The following is a 24895-nucleotide window of genomic DNA, read 5'->3' as shown; positions in this document are numbered from 1 at the left end:
ACCTTAGACTGATGACTCATCTATAAGGTCTGCCAGGCTTTTTGACTCAGCAACTCCTAAAGATGCCATCTCTCAAATCTACTCCACTTACCACAACTTTAAAATTCTTCTCATCTGGGAGAGAAAATATGAAATGTACTGGCTGTGCCTGGTGAGAATTCCAAGAAGGGCTTACCTGAACCTTGAGAGAGAAAGTCTATAGGAAAGAGTCTTGGGAACAATGATCATTGGTCACTCATGGGGAAGGAAGGGTCTAAGACTGAAGAGTCCTGGGAAAATCTAGATCAAACTGGCCAGAAGTGAACCAAGAGACTGCAAAATCCCTTGGAAGAGGAAGCCAGTGTCCTTGAAAAGGGGAACTGTTGGGAAGATGTTTGTAACCAACAACATTGGTGATTCTTTTCTGCATCTAAATGGATAAACTGGGGCCATCAGAATATACATCCAGATTAGTCTTGATGGACTCAAGAGACTATGGTTGGGTGGAACCCTGAAAAGTCAAGACAGTCTTTGAAGAATATAATAAAATGTTGATACTGCAAACAGAATAATTGAGAATATATTATTTTGTGCTATGTTAGAGAACACTTTATACTAAAATCCCCTCCATTAACTTGATCTTTGTCTATGAATTTAGAAGAAATTGCTAGCATTGTATTTTATCCACGGAACCCCTTATCACTGCTAATGGCTTTGTCATGAAGAATATTTTACAGATGTACCTTGGCTTTGGAGATGGTGCAAGTTTGTTCCCAGAGAACCACAATAAAGCAAATTAAGCAATAAAGTGAGTCATGCAAATATTTTCGTTTCTCAGTGAATATAAAAGTTATGTTTACACTGTGGTCGATTTAGTGTGCAAATGCGTTATGTCTAAAAAATATGCATACCCTAATTAAAAAAATATTTATTGTCATAAATTCTAATCATCATCTGAGCCTGTTGGAAAAATGATGCCAAGAGTCTTACTTGACACAGGGTTGCCATAATTCTTCAATTTGTAAAAGATGCAAATTTGTGAAGTGAGATAAAGTGAAGCACAATAAAACGAGGTATGCCTGTATATAAAAGCATTGCTACTTAAAACCATTAGAAAGTTACAGGAAAGGAGAAAAGGGCAACACCCTAGTGTTGCCTACCAGGGCAGGCAGCCTCACCTAAAGGTGCCATAGAACCAACTTTGAGCCACAAGGGAGTTAAATACAAATGAAGGCCCCAGACAGGCTGTCAAAGTTACGTCAAAGTCAAACACCAACAAACTAAGAAGCAGTTCAAAAATGGGAGAGGTGGCTTATGGATTTGGGGGAGAAGGGTCTAGGAATTCAAGAGGAAAGCTAGTCATACAGACTGGGGAGGCCACTTAGCTCATCAGAGCCAGGAGGAACAATATCTAGAAAAGGTCCAAGTAGTTGTCACTTTATCAAAAGCCAGAGAGACTCTCTTAACTTCTAAATCAGGGCAATTTATTCCATCCACTTGCTTTTCTCTGTTTAGCCCATCCCATTTTCAAGGCTCTCCCTAATCTTCCAGCCAAGTTCCTTCACTAAGTTTCCTCCTCCTGCACTAAGCAGATGGACAGCTAAGCATTTAGGTTAGAACTTGGTCCCCCAAAGCCATACCTTGTTTTTGTCATCAGCCAAGCCTGGGATAAGGCAACCTATGAGAACCAAGCTTCTCTTTCCTGAATGCATTTCTGAGAAAGATATTTAAAGGTAGGAGTCTAAGAATATAGATGTTAAAGTGAGTGGGCACTCAGAAAGAATCTAGAGGTACTTGTTTAAAAAAGAGTGGATAAAAAAACTTCTATGTCGATTTATTAACACAAAATAAAGATTCTGTGTTCACAAAGAGACTATGAATCATTAAGAGAAGCCAAGAGTGTAAAGAAAGAGGAGCATAAAACCCTTGAAAGGAACACCATAAATATGTAAGCATCCATGAGTTTAGAAGAAATTGATAAGCAACAACTTTAGGAATTTTGTTTGTGTTTGGAGGAAATTGAAGAAAAGTGATATTAAATAACTTTTTAACGAGGAGGAAATTAGATTCTATACATGAAAGAGGTGACTGTAAAGTAATGGAAAAGGTTTTATAAGCTACACACAAACTCAATCTCATAATTCTATAGTCATAGTTTAATAAGTCCACTTTTTAAAGTATAAAGTTAACCTCCACATACCAACAAATTTGATTGCCAGAGTTTGTAAGTTGAGTGTTTTGACCTCAGGAATTATCTTTCCATTAAAAAAAGATGCTATCAATGGTATCCTTTTTAAGTTAAACTTTCCCATATGTATTTGTACCTCACATAAAAATACAATCGCTATATAGCTATCAAGCACTGAAAATAAGTTAAAACACCTACCAGTAAATTCCGATGATACTAATCAATTTTCCTAGAAATGAGAAATCATCTTAAAAATGCATAAACGAATATCCAAGTAAAGCTTTTACATATTTACATTTTAGAGTCTACTACATAGAATGTGATAGAGAAAATTATTCTGCATAGAAATTACAAGTTTTAATTTGAAATAATTTCCCTTAATTGCTGGTGCCTCTAAGCATTGAGATACACATTCCTTAAACTCCTCTAAAATAGTTCTACGCTATTAACATTTCTGACACAGGAAGGAACAGTTTTAAAGTTCTACTTCTAATCTACAAGGTATTAATCTTATGTTCTCTGGAGGAGGCAGCTCATAAAAGAACATGTGTACACTTCTATTAAGAAATTGGACATTTTCCACATGCATTCTAGCAGAAAAGCTTTTACTCTTTCGTATAGATACAAAATGTTTATGAACTCAGAAAATGTAGTGTGATCTGGGGCATGTGGTCTGTCAGTGGACTTCTGTGACCCTTTCGGGAAAAGGCGGAATTGGAAATATAGTTTAGTTGTCAAAGTATTAGAATTTCTAAAGCATCTCACTGTTGTATAGGGTAAATGCACAAGAATCTGTGAAATGGGGCAGTACCAGAAAATCAACTGAGAACAGCTGACACATATAATTAACTGGGTTCCCTTCACTTCTGACCACAAGGGTTCAGGGCTAAGGTTCTACTGATGGCCATAGTAAATAAGACGGAAGGGAATTTGTTTCAATGAAAACATCCTCACCTATTTATTTTCCTTTTCTCACAGCCTCAGTAATTAACAGAATGATCACAAACTAAGTTAAATGTTTCTCTACCCACCCCACTCACACCCTGGAAACCTGTCCTTATGAGCCACATCCTACTCTGGATATTCCTTTAACCAGTATCTTCTCAATATGTCTGAGTGCTTTACCTTGCTTAATTTGTATGCTACTTCTGACGATTCCTCTCCCATCTCATGAGTGTGTCTCATTTGTCCCACAGACTTGTTTATTTCCTGACGACTGTCTTTCTGTGTGTTGCTTCTCCATGACAGGACTGACAACAGGCCAGCTGTCACTCGACTGCTAATTGTGTCAACCATTTGGCTTTCTCCAAACACCTCTTCCTTCCCCTGGTTCCCTCTGTTCCCTGCTGATTTCATTCAGCAGTGACTCAAAATTTGTTTGGGGGTTCCAGTGACAGCTGCTCTTTTTTTGTGTGAATTAAATTATATTTTCATTCAACTCAACTGTATTTGATAAGCAACTTCTATGTGCCTAGCACTGTGCTGGCAACTATGAAGGGCTTGAAAGAAATATGTGACCTAGCCACTCCCCTCAAGAAGTTGGTAATTGGGATGAGGATACAAAATGATCTCATTTTCAACACAAGATAAGTAAGATAAGATCATCAGGTTGCAAAATGTCTGGTACACCATGTTGACCCCCTAGCAGAGGACATCAAAAGTGAAATGGGCTTGAAGTCAGAACATTTGAACTCTGCTACTTACTTCCTAGCTGTGTGAACTACGGCAAGTCATGTAACCTCTCCCAGCCTGTTTCTGCAATATGGAAATATTTATCTAGCAAGATTATCGGAAGGAATCAAGGATACACTATGTGAATGCATTTTATAAACTATAAACTTCTGGGTACATGTAAGATGGTGGTTTTATAAGAAAAGCAGCACCCTGGGAGGTGAGAAAGAGGGAGTTATCTGACCAAGACTTCAAGCAGGAACCAAGGCCTGAGTTAAGCACCTTCAAAGTCAGGAAGGATTTAGCTAGATAGTGAGTATTAGGAAAGGTAGTATGTTCAGTGCAAGAGCATGTTTTGACTTCAATTTAACAAGTATTGAGAAGCCTTGTTAACTACTTCAAAGCCTACAAAAGTGAATAAGATATCATTCTTACCTTCAAAATTTACAGTCAGAGGGACACAAGAGAAATACACAACTATAAACTCAAGGGAATGCTTACGAAGTAATGTGGCAAGTTGAAGAGGGCTGGATGACAACATGTCAGAGTGTGGAGTTCTAGCTCCAGCTCTCCTACCATCTGTGTGTGATCCAACGTGGTTCACCACTCCTCTACAGGCCTTGTTTTTTCAAACATGAAATCAGAGATTTGAACTCAATGGTCTCTTCACTACACAAACATTCTATGCTGTGTGATTCTAGGTTCAAAATCTTGTGTAGCTGTGAGAAAGTTAAATGGGGTAAAGGTGGCAGCTTACTCTGTATCACCTCTCATTCCTTAAAGCCTAGACAAGGGCAGCAGCAGTGAGAATGAGACAAAGGGACCAAAGAGACATTAATTTAAAAATAACAGAATGCATTGCCACACTGGGTCAAAGAGGAAGCATCAAGAGAAATAACTCCAAAGAATGAAGCTGGGTGTCCAGGATAGCACACTGGTGTTACAGACAGAAATGGGACATTTAAAGTGGGGGAAAGGGAGAAAGTTGGGGTGGACATAAGATTTTTAAGGATGGATATCATATTTTTGGAAGAGAGAGATAATGAGATTGGATTAGAATAGGTTGAGTGTTAGGGGTAAGGAGTCACAGAAATGCTTGAAAACCATCCCTATTCCCTATTGTCTCATATTTATCTCAGTCCTTGGAACAGAGGCAGAGGGGCCAATAGTAAAAGGTCCAAAAGGAAAGCCAAGAATGTACAAACCACAGAACAGGGAACATGTAAGACCAAGGATCACAGCAGGGTGTTCTCAACCAAACCAAATTACACAGAATATGATACACGGTCCCTGCTGTTCTGATGAAATTTCGTTTGTAGACATCATTCCTCTGTCATAAGATACTTATCTGGTAGTATGTAAAAGGACAATGTCAGCAAAGACAATTGAATGTCACTTTGCTTCCACAACATTCTCTCCTTTGGGGACCCTTTATTAAGGCAGCTACTCAGATTCAAATCCTAGACTTTGCTCATCATCATACACCACCCACCTGACTACAAGTTAATGAAAATACATACTGGCCAAGTGTAATATCTTCCTTTGGCCTCTTTGTCTCTCTCACTTGGCTTGAAATAGTTACCACTTTTATCACTGATGTTAAGAAATGACATGCCGAAACCTTCTGTAATTATTTAATGCCTGTGGGTTTTCAGAGAAGAATTAGCTTAACTAAACCACATCCCCCATGTTTTTGCTCTCTTTTAAAATAATAATGCTATAAATATGCACGTGTGTGTCTCCAGATGCATGCCAGGAAGAGTTTCTCCAGGAAATTTCTTCTCAACCTTTTCCACACTATTTGTATGACAAACTGGGGAAAATGTTCATGATCAAGGGCAACACATCTGGGGGCTCCAGCAATGCCAGGCCCTGCCCACCCACACTGAGAGAAGAGGGGTTCAGTATCTCCACACATCTGAACCATTTCAGGGCATACCATAGAAGAAGCTCTGCTCTGGAGTAAACACAAAAAGTAAAATTCCTGGGGTATAGGTATATGCAGGTTCAATAGCACAAGATAACGCCAAACTGTTGTCCAGTACAGTTATTTGACATTCTCAACTTCACATCTCCAACATTTGGTGTTTGTTGTCAGACTTCTCAAAATGGTAACACATTGCAATCCAAATTAGCATTTCTCTGATTGTTAATATGGTTGAGCATCTTCTTTAAATTTTTTGGCCATTCAATTTCGTCTTATGGAAAAGCACATTCATGTTTTTCCCTATGTTTATATTGGGTTGTCTTTTTCTTATGGACATGTAGAAAAGAGTTCTTATATATTCCTGATACTAGTCCTTTGTCAGTTATAGACATTGCAAATATCTTCTTCCTGTTTTTGGTTCATCTCTCCACTTTTTAAATGGCTCAGTCTTCGAGTAGTCAAATCTATCAGTCTGTTCTTTTATAGTTATTTCTATTTATATCATGTTGAAAAATCCTTTCCCTAACATGACAAAGATATTCTTCTACATTATTTTCTAAAGGTGCTGCCTTTCACATTTAAGTCTTTTATCCATTAGTAATTTTTTATGGTGTATATAGGGATCCAATGTCACTGTTTTCTCCTGAAGGATACTTAACTGTCATAGCATCATTTATTGAAAAAAAATTGTCCTTTCCCTAGTGATTCAACATATATGAGCAGATCCATTTCAGGGGTCTCTCTTCTGTTCTTTTGGTCATTTTCACTACCCTTGGGCCAGGGTCACAAGGCCTTCATTACTATGACTTTATGATACAACTTTCTGTCGGGAGAACCAGTCCCCTCCACCTACTGTGGACATTCTTGACCTTTCACACTCTCATCTAAGTTCCTCGGAAACCTTATGGAGACTTTAATTGGGATTGCATTAAATCTATAGCTCAAATGGAGAAGACTGACGTATTCAAGATATTGAATCTGCCTATCCACATACAAGTATATCACTCCATTTATTTACATATTTTCAATGCCTTTAAAAATTTTGCCAATAAATAATCTTCATAAAGTTCTTACACATCTTGAGACTTACTGATACTTAATATTTTTGTCACTATGTGAGTGACATCATATATATATATATATATATATATATATATATATATATAGATTTTCCTTCTATTTAATACTTAGCCAATTTAATGATTTATTGAAACAACTGATATTACATTTTTCTTTTTCCTTCCAGGATTGGTAGGACAAGCCTCAGGATGATGTGACTTCACAATCATAGTCAAATAAGCATCAACTTTCAGAGAACAGAAATTATGAACAAAATGATCATTGACAACCATGAAAGGCTTAAACTGATTTTGAGGACGGGTAGACTGTCTTCATTATTAAAGCTAATGTATTACTAAACTCAGACCAGGCTAGAGATATGAGAGAAGGAAGGCTGATGACTGGGAGGGTGGAGAGAGGGGAAGTGGGGTGGGGGTGGGGGTGGGGTGGGTATTGTACTTGCAAAGGAATAAGATGGAAAAGGTTATGATGCATTAAGGGGACCTAGCAAATGGATGTGGCTAAAGTGTGCACAGGGGCAGGAGAGGATGTGTCCAAACAGAGACTGAAAAGATGGGCGTTTGGGACCTAGGCCTACAAGGACTCTACCGTGGCACTAACATGTTTGCGTGTTACCCTCTGGGCAGTGGAAAGCCACTGCAGACTTTTATAAAGGAGAGGAACACAAGGTTTGTGCCTGAGGAAGATCTTTCTGGCAGCCACGTGGAGACTAGGAATACAAGAGGATCAGGAGGCTACAGGGAGAGACGGTGAGTGAATTGCGTCAGTGACAGTGGGGATGAAGAGCATGGGATTAATTCGAGACATATTTAGAAAAATAAGAATAACTTCTTAACCAACTGGTCTAGGAGTTAAAGATAACCCAAACTTTTAGTTTGATAACTGAATAAATGGTATTATCATTAAGTAAGAGAGAAAAAGGTGGTTCGAGATGATTATAACTAACATTTACTGAGTACTTTTCTAAGTCCTTTAAAATAGTAACTCATTTGATCCTCACAACAACCCCGTGAGCTCTCTAATTTACAGATAAGAAAACTGATGCACAGGAAAGTTAAGTAAGTTCTCTAAGTTCGCATAGACAATAAGAGGCAGAGCCAAGATTTGAACCCAGACACACTCTCAACTACATCATACTGTATGGTACATGACCAATTAAATGTCCCTCACATCTCAGAGATATCCAGGAAGTTAGGTTTAATTGGCATTTGGAAAACTGAAAAAGGGCTCAAAAGAAAAATAAGGGCTAACAATATGGATTTTAGAATCATCAACATAGTTGATTTTCTGAGGTCAAGGGAGAGATAAGATGGCCTTTTAGAGAGAAGAGAGAGCTAAAATGCAAGGAGCAGCAAGAGAGAGCCAAGGAGGATACGAGCAGGAGATTTTTCAGACAACTGTCAGTCCATAAGCTGGGTCAGTCACCACAGCACAGAGGTGAGAGCTTAAAGTGGTCTGGGCTTTCTCCTTGTGAAAAAAGGAGATTCACTTAATATTTGCTGAATGATTAATCTCTTGCTCATAGCTAAAGGATTCCTGAGCAGATTACATCAGGGAGAAGACACACCTAATCGAGCACGAAATGGAGAAAACAGGAAAACAAACAAACGAACAAACAAAAAATTGGGAGCTCTCAGCTCTGGGATGATTTGCATGTGTTTGAGTAAAGCAGCTCCTGCTTCCAGGGAAGCAGTAGCAATGCAAGTTCATCTCTCAAGCAGCACCTTCATCTCATTCATCACCCCCCTACTCTCCAATCCCCACTGAATCCAGCCTCTGCTCTGCCCAGAGAGTCAGGCCCCCACTATGCTACAGCAACACCAGGAGTGTAGAAGAAAGCAGGAAGGTGCCCTTTTGCAAAGACAGCACAAAAGAATGATAGCTTCCGCAAAGATTAGCTTTTGTTTTTAATGAGCATGTTACTTGACTCATCAGCTATCACGTATACTATACTCTGAGCTCCAGCTCCAAACAAACAAAATTCAGGAGGAAGAAGGAAAGAGTAGCAAAAGATGGGCAGATGTCTCAGGAAGATTTAATCCTAAAAAGAGAAAACAGAGACTGAGGGAAGTGGTAAGTAAGCATTTCCTTTTTGAGAACTCAGGTACTGAAAGTCTAGAGAGGGCAAAAGCTGAAAGAGCAGCAGAGGCAGCCCTGGGCTCCAGGATGTGCTAACGTATGCAGGTCCTAGTTGCCATGGTGCATCCTGCTGGCCGGCAGGGTTTCATCAGCATTCTCTTTCTGCCACAGTTCCTGTGGGCAGCAGCAGCAGCAAGAAAGAAGAAAAATTGTTTTTTCTTCTTTTTTGAACTGCTGGGTCACTGAACACTATATCTAGAAAGAGCAAGAAAAAATGGTAAGAGAAAGCAGCCAAGATGAGGGTAAACCCCTTTGGGATGCATTAAATGCAACCTGGGCATTCTATGGGGTATAATGGCCTCATGAATAAACACTCCTCCCCAAAGCTTTTTTTTTTGTACCTATAATCCAAGAACCCTGACAGAGAAGAGAATGTCACCCTTTTATGAGACTATTTCTCACAGTGACATCTGATAATGGGATTCTGAGTTCACTTCTAGATAAAAATCATGAACCTGTGGCAAAGAAAACAAAATGACGTGTTGGTCAGCACATTGCCTTGGCTCTGACACTGAGAAGACCTTAGCACTTCTCAGCCGCAGTTTCTTCATCTGTGAAATGAGGAGGTTGGACTAGATGAGTGTTAAGGGTCCTTCCAATCCTTTCTTATCTTGAAGGTGTTCGAGAGAAAGAGAGGCCTTCCAGGTGCTTCGCAAAGGATACCAGGCTGCCCATGAGGCAGGACTATGATTGTGTCCCTAGGGACACCCAACTGTGAAAGTGGCCACAGCATGATGGAAGAGATAAGTAAACACACACACACACACGCAGCAAGTTACATCCAGTCACCTGCTCCAACCAATGGTAGTGGGCAGAGACCATGTCCCATTCATCTTCACACGTTCAACATCCAGTAGAGTCTAGACACTCGGCTTGATAAATGTTTATTGAAAGCACCAGGAGGCAAATCTTTAAAATGTAATATAATGAAATCTTTCTGACTTATCTGTTCTGAGTCGAACTGTGTGGCCCCCAAATTCATATGTTGAAGTCCCAACACCCAGTACCTCAGAATGTGGCCTTATTTGGAGAGAGGGCCTGTAGAGAGATTATCAAGTAAGTGGACCCTAATCCAATATGACTGGTGTTCTTATGAGAAGAAGAAATCTGGACACACACGCATAAAGGGAAGAGGATACAAAGAAACACAGGAAAAGACAACCATCTACAAGCCAAGAAAGGAGGTCTGGAACTGATCCTTCCTTCATAGCCCTAAGGAGCCAACCCTGCCGACACCTTGATCTCAAGTTTCTAGCCTCTAGAACTGTGAGACAACAAATTTCTGTTGTTTAAGCCACGCAGGGTGTAGTTCTTCGTTATAGCAGCCCTAGAAAATGAGCCGTACATATTCAAAAGAAAGAATTGTATAATGAAATGAAATGTTCCATCAGACTCATCACCCAGATTTTCCACTCCTGCATACTGTCACTCATCAGTCCTAAAATATACAGATCTTTCCTTACATAACCACAATGCCATTACCAAACCTAACAAAATTAATTTAAAGGCAAACTTAATTCATAGGAGAAATACGCCTTATACTTAAACACATATGTAACATAAAGCTTTCCTCCATTAAAGCTATTCATAATATTAACAACAAAAATCCCAATAAGCTTGAATTTTTGTGAATAAGATCCTCAGGATGACAAGACTCTTTGAGTAATTTAATTTCTTAATCAGCTGTTGTTCAACAAATTATCTGAGAATAAAAACCAGTTACTTTATTAAAGTACAGAAAAGGAAGAAAAAATGCAGTCAGTATTCATACCCACTCTTTGGTAATAGAAAATGTACTTTTCACACTTAACCCAAGAAATTTAGCAGACGTCTTGAAGTATTTGGTTTAAAAACACACTAATATGTGCAACGGCATTCTATGTTAAATTGCATGTACTTTAAGTGCCTGAAAGTAGCAGAACCCGAAACCTCTACTGAAAAAGAGAGAGAGAAAGAGAGAGAAAGAAAAGATAAATGCAAAACCATACCTTGACAAAGTACAAACTGTTGGTTGTTTTTCTAAGCCTTCAAGACTGGACCTCTCAACACTTCAACAATTAGACAACTTCCAATCACATGTCCTCTTCAAAAAGGTTACTTTTTGTCTAATGCAAAGAGAAATGTTAAAGTCAGAATAGCCAACTTGCAGAGGTTTTTCAAAAGAGTCTTTTGAAAAGCAGTTTGCTTCATCAACTTTCAAAATCAGGCATCTCTATAAAAACCCACAATCCAGCTAATTAGTCTCAGCTGTTTGTCATATGGTCTGCAGACCAGTCAAGTGATTTTACCCTTTCAAGCTTACTGAAACCTAATTTGACTGGCCTCTCAGACAGAAGGCGCCTGCCTGTATTAACCTCTTCTAGGGTAAGACTAGGACTTCAAAGCTTTCCTTTTCCCCAATCAAAAAAATTGAACATTTGTTGAGAAAACAACTTTAAAAGTATCTCATTCTCAAACCCTTCAGAGGTCATACATTTGCAAATACAATGCCTGAACCAAACAAACAATAAAGGACAACAAATGAAAGTGGCAGAAGAGATGGGGCTAGATGACTTACCCAGAATTCTCACTCCTGACCTCCAGACCCATAAGTAAAACTGTCTGAAGGAGGAAAGGGACACCTAGATAGCTTGTTAGCATCTCGAATTCAACATGTCTGGTCTTCAACTTACCTCCTTTACTCTCACCTCCACTTCTCTCCTTGTGTCTTGATTAACGCAGTCCCAACACACACACCCAGCCAGAAATCTGATGGTCCACACAGACTCCTCTCTCTTTTCCCCTCCTACTTCCAACTGACCATCAAGTTCTAGGAATCTTTGCTCCTCTTGCTTTTATTCCAAGTTTTTATTATTTTTTATCTGAATGGCTACAACCAATCACTTACTGATTTTCTGGCCCCCAACCTGGCCTTGCCACCGATCCACCCTTCACACTGTACCCCAAGTGATCTTTGCAAAAGGTAAAAGGGGGTCCATCACTCTCCTCTGTAAAACCTGCCAATGGCTCCCTGCAACTTCCACGATGAAATCCCTTCTCCTTAAGCTTCTGCCTTCAGTATTGCATACCGCTGCTCCCTGTCTCCTCCTGCCTCCTCCTTGCCTCCTCCCTGCAGCCACCAGAACTATTTATAATTCTCTAACCAATGGTTTTCAAAATATGAAATTAGCATCATCAGTATCATGTAGGGATTTGTTAAAATTGCACATTCTTGGGCCCACCCCAGGCCTACTGAATCAGAAATTCTAAAGATGGGCATAGCAGTCTGTATTTTAATGAGCCTCCAGGTGATTCTGATATGTGCTAAAGTGAAAAACCACTACTCTGAACCCACCAAGCTCTATTCACCAAGAGATTCAGCCCTTTGGCTCCTTATTCTGAGGAGCAATGCTAAGTTAGATGCCCCTTCTCTGTGCTTACTCCTTCTTTGACCTGGTCAACACCGTATGATAAATATCCAATTTATTTCTTGTTGATTGGTGAATATTTTGAAGATAGGAATTGTGTCTTATTTGATTCACTCATCCTACAACCAGTTGTTGAACACTTACCTGTCACTGGGATAGATGCTGGACATAAAAAACCTTTGCCTCTAGGAGAAGACGCCCTCTCACTTTAGCAGCAAAAAGTGTGACTGAAGACTCAGCCTATCCAGTCTACAAAATCTCATCACCAAAATCCCATCACCAACCTCGAGAACTGTGGGCAACTAAAAAAGCCCGAACATAACCAGTCTGACACAAAATTTTTGTTTCACATTTCATACTGGCTCAGATGTACAGACAAGAGTTTATAAAGGGAGAAAGGGTGCATTTTCATAAAAACTTATATACCTTTTATCTCGTGGCAACCTCTAGAATTTGGAGGAAAATAACTTAGTAGGGGAATGTACCAAGATTTTAAAACCCCAGATTAAAATTCATTAGAGTCAACTTAGTCTACAGTAGAAGTCAAGTAAGTTTCACATTAGTACTTCTCAACCTTCAATGTGCATAGAACTCTTCTAGGGATTTTGCTAAAATGCTAATTCTGATTCAATTATGTCTGGCTGGGGCCCAGGATTCTGCATTTCTAACAAGCACTCAGGCAATGCCCTGGTAATACTGATGCTCCTAGTCCTATAACTACACTCTGAGCAGCAAGTAAAATCTAGACCACCCCATTTTCCACAAAACTATCAGTCTTCTCAGTAGAGCAACAAAACCTTTTTTTGACTCCCTTGCCTTGAAAGGTTTCTAAAACATCTTTCAGACTTCAGGATATAGATGGCTTACGAAGAACACACATTTTGTTCTGCTACTTCCCCAAATCTCACTAATATCACAATAAAGGGAATTTTATTTCTTTTAGACATAAACTCACTAGGACAGAGAGAAAACAAGTGAAAATAGGAGCAACGAAATATTGGAAGCTAGAAAGTAGATGGACAAGAGGTAACCAATTAGCAGACCAGCAAAGCTGACACCTTATCTGCCAATAGGGAAAACCAAGAATCAACTCATCACAGAATCTCCAGAAAAGCTCAGACTTTCAGAGCCAAAAACACCTCTGGAGGTGAAAGAGGGTAAAGTTGGGGCTAAAAATGGTGAGAGTCTGCTTAGATCCCAGCCTTATGACTCCTCCAGCTCTGGAAGAAGTCAAAGGTTTATTCTCTGGAGAGAGTAACACTCTGAGGGCCAAACTCTTGGAGGCCCTCGGAGGCAAACCAATGGAGACACTTCAGTGGAGACAGGGGCAGACCACATAATAAATATGTCAGTGAGACGCTACATAATAAATACTGAGATACTTCCACCCCCCACCTACATGCTAACTTCCAGAATGCACACATTCTCCACAGCAGGTGTTCAAATGATATCGTCTCTGCATAACCTTCCTAACCAGAAGGAAAAGCCTAAAGATAAAAAAGGAGCCCACAACATACTGATCCAACTAAAAACTATGATGTACTGTTGGGAGAAGGAGGGGATAGAAATGGTACACATGTGTGGCAGGGGCAGGCGGAGAAATAAGCTAAAATTCTCTTCTTCCACAGTCAAATGTCAATAGATAATTCTTAAAGCCGAAAAATTGACCAAAGAAATGGACGTATGACATTTAGAGACAAGATCAACTACCAGCAAGAGTCAACTAACTGCGAGAATTGAAAGCGGATGACTCTGGGGAGGAGGAAATAAGTTGGGGGGAGGGGACTCTGTTTTTTTTGTTTTTTGTTTGTTTGTTTTGCAACAAGCCTTTTTTTGGACATAGATACATAGATCTATGTTCACGTATAACATTGATAAAATTTTAAAAATTAATAAATACAAAATAAAACGGAATGCCTGTGCTTTAATTTTTTTTTCTCAAATGATTCAGGGCATCACAATAAACATCACTCACTCACTGTGCTACATGTTCAGGATCTAGGACCGACACTGAAACAGGATGTTAAGAGCCTGGGCTCTGGAGACAGGCTTTGAACCTGACTTTACCACTCTCTGGCTGTGTGACCTTCAGCAAGTTACTTAATCCTACTATGCCTCAATTTCCTCATCTGCGGAACAGGACAATTTTGTAATAATTTGATTATGTAATACCTAAAAAGTGCGTAAAAGAGTGTTTGGAACATATTAAGTGTTCAATAATAGCTCTTCTTATTAAGGTATATTGCCCCTGTCTCTGTATTGATTTCATCTTTCATTAGTTTATATTTCATTCTCCCTGCCCACACCTTTGCTGTCAGTCAGCTGTTTCTCACCATAGAAATCACACCTTTTTAAAATCATCCCTTCCCCCTTCCAATGTGCAGTTTCTAACTGACAAGGCACCTGGAAACCAAATAACCAAGCTTATTAAAACTGTGTGTAAAATAGAGGAAAATGGGTACCAAGAAATGTTCTGAAGGGCTCTCTGTGAGGCCAATCAGCAAGTTTCAATATTATGAACCATCTGTCAGACAGTTCAGAACACACTGGGCTTACTTCCTAACTATAACTGTCCCTCAGTAGCTGGGTGGCACTCAGGTTAGCAACCATCCCAGTTTACCCTGGACTGTCTCAGTTTCAGCACTGGAAGTTCTGCATCCCTGGAGACCCCAGTCCCAGCACTGGAAAAGTTACTTAATCCTTTAGAGCCTGTTAATATCATCTATAAACTGAAGGAAAATTCTACTTTGAAAGTCTGTTGAGGATTAAATGAGAGAAGTTTGTATAATTCCTAATACAAAGTAAGTTCTCAATAAATGGAAGCTCTAGCTACTGTACTCACTTATTGTCAAATCTAACATCAGTGGCAAAACAAATTATTCTTAGAAACCTAACCTGTACCTTGGTTATTTTCTTACTGGCAAAAATAATTTGCCTTACATACAGAGAATCCCAGAAAGCTGAAATGTTTGCTTTCATAAATTTCCTTCCACCCTTGTCCACTATTTATTTCAGGAACCAAGACATATTAAAAGAATTTAATATTTCAACATTGCTGACTTCTCCTCTAGGCAAAAGCCTGGTAGAGTTCCACCATCTTTTGATACACTCATATTTTTTACATGATGGAAGTGTTAGAGTATTTATGTCAGTAGCTACTTTTAAATGTTTGGACAGAAATCAGCAAGCTACTTCATGAAGGACATCAGGTATCACACTTGAGATTCTTTTTTAATTTGTATCTTACTTTTTTCCTTCATAATAGCACCAAATCATTGTCTCCTAATGGAATGACAACTAATTCAGTAAATATGTCAATTCTACTCCTGATAAAGGCTCTTATTATAGAACAAATGAAACATCTTTGCTGATCTCAAAGGCTGAAGTAACTCAGTACTGGAGAGATATTCATTACAGCCTGGAAAAAATTGCTCACATCTGTGCACCCCACCAACTCAAGGGTGAAGTTGCTATAAGAAAAGTTGCACAATTTGGGGTAGATAACAAAAAGGATCACAAGTTACTCAAAGCCAAAACATGGCCTGGGATCTAAGAGGCAGCAGAGTGAGCATAAACAGCCAGGCATACGAGAGATGTCTCTGTGCGGGCTCTCAAGCTCGCTCCTCCCTTGTTCATATTTCTTCTGCCAAAGTCCCCATCCAGCGCCCAAGGCCTGTGAGCATGAAACACTGAAGAACCACAGAACCTCAGAGGAACCTTGAGGGGCAATAACTGAGGAAAGAGTGAGTGGATTCAGGACAGAATTTCTCTGAGTCTGGTCTGATGCCACTGGCAGCTGGATCACCCGATGAAAATCTGAAGTCCTAGGTTCCACCTGAATTAGGATCTCTGAGAGGGGGCCCAGGGCATTGGCCTTTATAATAAGCTTCCCAGGGGATCCCTGGTTGTATAGAATAAGGTTTGAGAGCAGCTGCTCTAGGAAGAAAACAGCAAAATGTACAACTATAGCTGGGCAAATAATCTGTAGAAAAGACTACGTCTAACTTCTACTAGCTGCAGTTTCCATATCTGTAAAGGAGAGGTGATAATACCTACATAGCAGGATGGTTGTAAGAATTAAATGAGATAACAAGCAATAGCCTCAAGCATGGTGCTTCACACACACACTTCAAATTAAGTATCAATCCATTCCCCCCTCCTTTCTTTTGTATGGCATTCTAATGAAGATTTATAACTATAGTCCCTGGTTTGAATAAATGTCACCAAGGAAAGCAGATGGCTGGCTTAAGTTAAGGCCTCGATGTTAATGAGTCACCAACTAAAAGGCTGAGGCCAGCAGTTCTAACCAATGGTTGGCTTGTAAACTGTCACTGTGAACAGTGGTTCTCAAGCTTCACCGTATATCAGAATCATCTGGATGGCTTTAAAATAGACTGTGGACCAAGAACACCAACACTATCTGGAAACTCGGTAGAAATGCAGATTCCCACCCCAGACATACTGAGTCTACAGGGTTTTAGACTCAGTATGTCTGGGGTGGGAATCTGCATTTCTACCGAGTTTCCAGATAGTGTTGGTGTTGTTGGTCCCAGAACTACAATTTGATCATCACTCTACAGCCCCAAGATCTGAAAGCTAATTGATCTGACACCTGGTAATAAAAAACAAAAACTATGCTGTATGCATTTCCTGTTTGACACCAGACTGGTTAGTGACGTGTAAATAAAGAAAAAAAGTAATAAACCAACAACTTCCGAGTCTGTGCTGCTCTGTTCCAAAGAATCTTTCTTACTGTTTTATGAAGAGCACAGAGAGAAGACGGGGTGGGTCGAGTGCCAGCTGCCCACTCACTAGATATGTGGCTCTGAGTGAGGTACATAATCTCTTTGAGCCTCAGTTTATTCACCTGGGAACAGAGATGGGCTCAGTCATGGGTTCCTAAACCTGGTTGTTTAATGTCAATCACCATAGCAGCATTTTAAATAAAACATGGATTCCCCAGACCTAACACAAAACCTGAAAAATTAGAATCTCCAAAGGAGAGACTGAAAAATATGTTTTGTTTTGTTTTGTTTTGTTTTGTTTTTTTGAGGGTATGCTTTAAATAAAATCTCCATATGCAATTTTCCTGGGCAGCCAGTTTTGAGGAGCAATTACCATAGTGATCTTTCAGGCCTCTTCCAACATTAGAGCTCTTCGATCTTTTTGATTTCTAAGTCCCTGTGCCCTGAGTCTGTACTTAGCAAGTAGCTTTCTTTTATATCTGCTTCCCATGGAGTTTTTTTCTACAGGAAGCCAGTACCTTAGTCCTCAAAGCAAAGAATCTAGTCGCTTAACAGTTCCATTTCTCATATGTCAATAAACTGACATTCTGGTTTTAGTTTAAAAAATAAAGTCCAACGTGTAGGACACAACAGAAACTAAATAGGACTGAATTTGTCAAGCAATCTTCTCTAACACCAACATTTACTTACTTACTCTGTCAGTCATTCATTATTTAGCATCTATCATGAGCCAGGCATCATTCTAGGTGCTAAGCATATAGTAGTTCACAAAACAGAAAGCCCCTGCCCTCACAGAGAGAACATTTTAGTGAGAAGAGACAGACAATAAATAAGTGAACAGAAAAGTAAAATAATTTCCAATAGTAATAAGTGCTGTGAAGACAATAACACAATAATAGGATAGAGAGTGACTTGAGGCTCTTTTCCACAGAGTGATCAGGGAAGGCCTCTCTCAGGGGGTGACATTTGAAATTAAATCTGAATGAACCAAGGGACCAGCCAGCTAAAGATCTGGAGATAAAGCATTGAGAAAGAGTTAAGGGCAAGCACAAAGGCTCTGAAGAAGTAATGAGCTTGGCATTTCCAAGGAGCAGAAAGGCTGGATGATGGAGGCACAGGGATGAGCGGAGGTCTTGGAGGCCAGCAGGGCTCAGATCGCAGGGCCCCTCATAGACCATATTTAGAAAATTTGGATATTATATCAACTGCAGTATGAAGTGACTAGGGAACTTTAACCAGAAGAAGCATATGATCTGATTTATACTTTTTAAAGATCACTGGCTTTGTGTGAGGAATGGACTGGGAGGAGGCAAGCACATGACAGGGGCAAGAATGAGACCAGAAAAGCAGCAAAACAAGCAAGAAATGATGGCCTTTAACTGGTAGCTGGCACGTAGCCATAGCAGGCACGAGATATTTCTGGACTTTAATGTAGGTGAAAATCATAATACACTTGTTTTACTGCCAGTGATATTTCAGAAGGGTTCAAAGAAGAGACACTAGTTGTTAGTAAAGTCCCATCTGAAAGTCACTTCCTTTGAACAACAAAACAACACGATTTTGGATTACTCATCTTACAACTGGTTAAAATCAAGAAATATTAGCATAGGGGCACAGAAATAATATGTTGGGGAGCCGGTAGACCAATCTTCTAGAACCTTGTCTGCTATCAATTATCCATGGTTTCTAAGGTGCTACCAGCCCTTAAGTTACGTGATACTGTAAGTGTAATCAATGAGGATTCCTAACCTGGGTGGGAAATGGATTCATAACTTGGGGTAGGGGTTTTTGTCGTTGACTTTTAACCTCCCAGAGAGGCAGGAAACAGGGTGTAATGAAGAAACTGTGCAGTTCCTTGGGAGACTCTAGCATCTGAGGCACCTCTGGCACAAGGGCGTGGTGGCCAGCGGGATCTTTGAAAAGTGGACACTCCTGGTCAGCCAGGAGCTCACCATGCCAAAGTACTGCGAGCTCAGGTCTCCGAGGCATTTATGGACAAAGCCACAACACTCTCTGTGGTCTTTCCAGCAGGCTTCCACCTATGCTGAATCACACGACAGACAGGCTCTGCAGCCGTGGCTCTCACTTTCTAGTGACGGGCTGTCCCCACAAAGTCCATTCCTCTCATATGGCCAACCCGGCCCCTCCACGAGGACATCACTCCGTGATCCCTGAGGGCAGTGGTCCTCAGGCCTGGGCCATACTCCATATTTAATGACTTAGAACTGAGGTAAGAAAAGGGTTAGAAAGACAACAGTGGTGGAGTTAGGCTTAGGAAACTATCTGATGGAGAGAATATGTAACTCAGGAAACTGCAGTCCAGAGAGATTCAGTGATCTGTTTAATGCAAGGTATCTCAGCCTTGGCACCACTGACATTTTTGACAGTATAATCTTTTGTTGTGACAAGCTGTCCTGTGCACTGTGAGATGTTTAGCAGCATCCCTGGCCTCTGCCCACTAAATGCCGGTTGTGACAACCAAAAATGTCTGCAGACATTGCCAAATGTCCCCCAGGTAGGAAGGGGCCAAAATCAGCCACAGCTGAGAACCACTGGTGTAATACCACAGTTAATTATCAGCAGTAGTAGAGACTAAAAACTAGCATATGACAAAACTCCACAATCAAGCAAGAGCTCAGGAATACAGGGCTGAGTCACTCCCTGAGGAAATACTACTTCAAGGTCCTCAGTGCCCTAGGAGAGCAGGGGTGATGAAGAGTTGGCCTTGTGCATTATGACAGAAGCCCAGCCAGGAACAGCCAGAAGCTTGTTTGGACACATTTGGTCTCCAGTATCTGAGTGGAAGACAATACCTTATCTTTTCAAGGGCTGCTAAACCTTTTCACTCACGATTGCAATCGCTCCCTTGCAGTGGTAAGATTCATTATAAAAAGTAATTACACATTACAAGAAACAAAGAAATCCTGACTGCAACCATAGATTATGTTAAAAAATTCTTAGGTATCTCAAGTGAACATTGAAATCATGACCTATTTCTACATCTCATTCTTTCCACATTAGGAGTAGTACAGAAAGAATAAAAATACCTCAGCATCAGCTTTAGTTAGCTGATTGAGACCCTGTCTTTGCTTTTAATAATCCGGATACATGGGAGATACGTAACTAGATGGTTACCCACATAAGATTTGATCAGCTGCCCAGAGCAGGTGGGATCAGAGCAGAATAGATGAACTGCAGTTTATAAGAACAAACAGATTTTTTAGTCTCTTGGCAACTAACTTTATTATTATGCTTTGATCTGGCAACTGGTAAGGCTTTATATGAATTAATCAACAAAGCTATGAAAAAATAAGATTAGGGGTTCTGAAATATGGTATTCTAGTGGCAGTCAGAGGATGCATATTCATTTTCAAGGCTGCTTTCCTAAACAGGCACAAATGTTTTTTTAAATAATGATAAAATAACCCAGTGTTTTATAAGGACACATCTCTAAAGGACAAGTCACATACACCTATCTACTGACATTGGTCCTTACCACATATCTTCCACATTTGTTCTAACAAAATGCAAAGGGATGATGCATTTCATAGCGGTAGGCCACACAAAGCACACAGGCTTTCAATAAAACAATACTTGGCTATTGTGGAATTACTCTTAGTAAGTCCACTTTAATCAAAGCATCTTACAATAAAAACTCAAAAGGGACAAAAATGTTAATAAGACCTTAAAAGGAATAAAAACACATCGAACTACAGGCTTTTGGCATCATCACAGGGAATACAACCAAATGGTGGCTTTCAACAGTTATGTGGCCCTCAGAAAGAAAGCCAAGGGTGTCTCAAGAGAATGGCTTTGCCCACCACATAGTAGATCTGGGGACTGAAGGACAGCATGATAACGGAATGATCATGGGAGGGTGGCAACCAAAGCAATTAAGGGTCAACACAAAAACATAAGTGACTTATATACGATCGCTGAAGGAAAGACATGCAGCAGACCGACTGCTGCACATCGAGTTCCAGTTCTGGCTCTCTCACTAACTGTGTGATCTTACAAAGCGACTTAATGTTTCTGGATGTGAATTTCCTTAACTACAAAAATCTAGAGCAAAACTAAACCTTCACCAGCTTCCTTCTAGTTCTAATACTCGTTTATAAGTCCTCTCCTTCCTTAAGATGGACACATGTGCAGTAACCAAAGTGAGCCGTCACTCAATAGTTCTTTGAACATAATCATGATCAATGCATTTCCTGTGCATAAACATGGGTTTACCAGAATAGGGTTATCAGATTAAATGTAAGACACAAATTTGCCTTTCATAAAAACAAAAAAAAGTTTTAGTATAAGTATATCCCAAATATTACACGGAACATACTAATAGTAAAAATTATTCATTGTTTAGTTAAAATGAAAATTTTTTGACTAAATCTTGCACCCCATCTCTGACCCCACATTGAAAGTTCAATTTTAAAAATCAAAACTCTGATTCCATACATGTGGGTGGTTCTAAGAGTGGCTGAGGCACTAAATGGGAGACCTTCTCAAGAGTAGTGCATACAGTGGCAAACAAACAAACAAACAAACAAAAACCAGGACAAGGGGAATAACTTTCAACATTCCTCTTGAGTAAGTGGGGCATGAACTTTTACTTAACAGTAAAATGAGTGCCAGTAGACCTCAATCATACAAGAAAAAGAATGTGGTATGTTCTTTGTACTGTATGAGTAGACAGGAGGCCAAAGCAAGCTGAACGCTCACTGCTCCACACATCTCACCCCACAGACATAAAGTTAATTACAAGCCCTTTATCTCTTCCTCCAACTCAGTGCTCATGTCTGCTCCCAAGGTAATCAGCTTAAGGGAAACCAGATCATAAACTCCAGCTTCCTGGCCAAGAGGCAGAGGAATAAATACGGTGCAAGCAAAAACTGCACAAGGCATAAAAAGCAAAGACAGCAAAAGGGAAAATTTTCTTTCTTCAGAAGGTGCTCTGTTTTAACAATGGCAAGACAATCTTGCTTCTTAGGGACTCGCACTTTTTTTTTTTAATTTCAGCTTTATCGAGGTATAAATGACAGAAAATTGTAAGATGTTTAAAGTGTACATCATGGGGATTTAACACACATGCACATTGTGAAAGGATTCCCTTCATCTAGTTAATTAGGGGATCACGATTTAAACATGCAAGCCCTGTTTCATTTTTGAGGAGGTATCAAACCTACCATAATTTATTAAGGATCTATATTAATATATATATTTCTCATATGTATGTAAAAAAAAATCTTTTTTCATATGTTGCTGTGAAGATATAAATAGGGCACATTCCAAGAAAGGTTAAATAACAATGGAAGGTAGATTCAATTTTAAAAATAACACAGAAGATTAATTACCATCCACTATAAGCCAATTAATTCAATTCTCACTAGGAAAGGGCAGTAGAAAGCCCCACTCAGCTGTAGCCAATACTGCTCTATCAGCAGCATCAGAATGAGGTGGGCTAAAGCAAGTACTTGCAGCTATTGGCTAAGAAAAATTAAATGTATAGACCACAAGTTTCCAATGATAAAAATAAATCCAGGTTTATTCATTAACTTACTGGTACATTCAGCAAGAGTTTATTGAACACTTCTTTTGTATAAGATACCTGCAGTAGAAAACTCAAAAATGAGCTAAAGTCATGCTTTGCCTCCAGATATTACAACCTAGTCATGGAAATAAGGATATATACATAAACAGTTGACAGTCTAAAGTAGTCATGTAATTAAATGTCAAAATGAATGTCCGAGTTGGAATTTTAGTTAGATGCCACAGAAAGATAAATTCACTGCAATACAAAGTATTCATCAAGAAATAAATTTCCATTTTCTTGAATTTCGAAGGAATTTCACTCTTTCCCTAGACCACCACAGGGGACCGAATCACTGGAGACAGGCGCTGAATGCCCAGCCCAAGCTATCCAGGTTTCAGAGAAGAGACCCCCCCCACTGCCAATGTGGAGAGGACCCAGAGCCCTCACCTTTCCAGTTATTTGACCTTTCTCTTCCCAAGGAGGGTAAGGCCATTATCTTAGGGGAAATATGAGGATAGAAGAAGAGAAACTAAGATGTTAGTGTAATTATGGACATTGCTTCTCTTCAAGTGGGAAGGAATAATGAGAAATAGCAAAGTGATCCCCATTTCTTAGTCTCCGATTCCCGTTTCAATCATTCAGCACATTCTTTCGAGTGCTTACTCTGTGCCAGAAACCATTTTAAACGCTATGCACACCATAGTGAACAAGAAAAATTCCCGACCTTCACAGAGCTTGCATTCTGTAGGTGGGAGACAAATTTGTGAGTGTAAGCGTGGTGGGGGGGTGGGTAGGGAGATGACAGTATTACAGGTACTCAAAGGAAAAATAAAGCAAGGGAGCAGAAAATGATGGCAGGGGTGAGGGATGCTATTTTAGATGAGATGGTTCAAGAAGGCCTCTCTACAGGAATGACTTTTGACCTGAATGAAATAAGTAAGAAGACTATGCAGACATTTGAAGAAAGAGCATTCCAGACAGAGGAAACAGCAAGTGCAAAGGTCCTGAGGTGCAGATGGCTGAAGCAGACTAAACGAAGGAGAGAGTAATAGAAGATGAAGCCACATGGGGTTATAGCCCATGATGAGACTTTGCTTTTATCCTGAGATAAAAAGCCATTGGAGAGTTTTTGAACAGAGAAGTGAGTGACTCCGGCTGCTGTGTTGAGAACAGACTGCAGAGGAGTGAGTGTGGAAGCAGTATGGCCCTGTAGGAGGCTTTTTCAGTAATCCAGGTGACAAATGATAGGAACTTGATGGTAGCAGTGAAAGTGGTGAGAAATGGTTACTACCATAGATATATTCTCAAAATAGAACCAGTTAGATTTGCTGAGGGACTAGATATGGGAATGAGAGAAAGAAGAACAAAAAGAACAAAGTGGGGAGACTCAAAACTTACTACAATGCTACAATAATCAAAATAGTGTGGTACTAGCATAAGAATAGACATAGGTCAAGAGAGTAGAATTTAAATCCAGAAATACATCCTCACATTTACAGTCAATTGACTTTCAACAGTGGTGCCAAGACAACTCAAAGGGGGCAAAACAGTCTTTTCAACAAATGGTGCTAGGAGAACTGGATATCCACATGCAAAAAAATGAAGTTGAACCTTCTACCTCATATCACATACAAAAATTAAATTAAAATGTATTAAAAATTGAAATATAAGAGCTAAAACTATAAAACAGACATAAGTCTTCATGACTTTGGATTTGGCAATGCTTTCTTAGATTTGACACCAGAAGCACAAGCAACAAATGGAAAAATTAATTATATGTCATTAAAATAAAAAATCGAAGCATGTCATGAAAATTAAGAAAGAGAGGGAGGAAGAAAAATGAAAGGAAGAAAGTGGGAATGAGAAACAGTATAAAATACAGAAAAGAGTGATCCTCAATCGAGTTCTTTCAGCAGTATTTTAAACTTTCTTCATTTCTAACCATATGCAGAAACCCTATTTTCCAGACTGTGTTTCCCCCACTAAAGCGAGTTTTTAAGAAGAAGATGAAAGAACAGGAACAGTGAAGCAGCAAGAAATTAAATCGGCAATAGTCACAGAAAACTGATATGGTGTAACACTACTCGCCCCTTCCAACACCTGAATGATGAGCCGACCATAAAGAATCTATCCAGTAGGGGAAAACAGCTGTTAGCCCTCAGAGGTGAAGAAGAGAATCCCATGGCAAAAGATTCTGAAACCATGTAGCCCATGTGGCCAGGCTTGGAA

At 39.7% G+C, this 24895-nt stretch overlaps 1 protein-coding gene across 2 annotated transcripts in view; it reads right to left on the bottom strand.

Annotated features, from left to right (window-relative positions):
• The window catches only part of RAB27A (RAB27A, member RAS oncogene family), a 66020-nt gene that overhangs the window by 40230 nt on the left and 895 nt on the right, over nt 1–24895 (bottom strand). The window contains exon 2 of one of the 2 annotated variants that reach the window (XM_039865541.1): nt 10973–11089. The exons of the other annotated variant lie outside the window; for it this stretch is intronic. The gene's annotated coding sequence lies outside the window, so the exon portion shown is untranslated. The remainder of the gene's footprint in view (nt 1–10972; nt 11090–24895) is intronic. 2 annotated transcript variants of the gene reach the window in all.

This window comes from Pteropus medius, unplaced genomic scaffold, assembly GCF_902729225.1.
Source record: "Pteropus medius unplaced genomic scaffold, Ma_sr-lr_union100, whole genome shotgun sequence".
Classification (NCBI taxonomy): domain Eukaryota; kingdom Metazoa; phylum Chordata; class Mammalia; order Chiroptera; family Pteropodidae; genus Pteropus; species Pteropus medius.
This window is presented reverse-complemented; position numbering and strand designations above follow the sequence as displayed.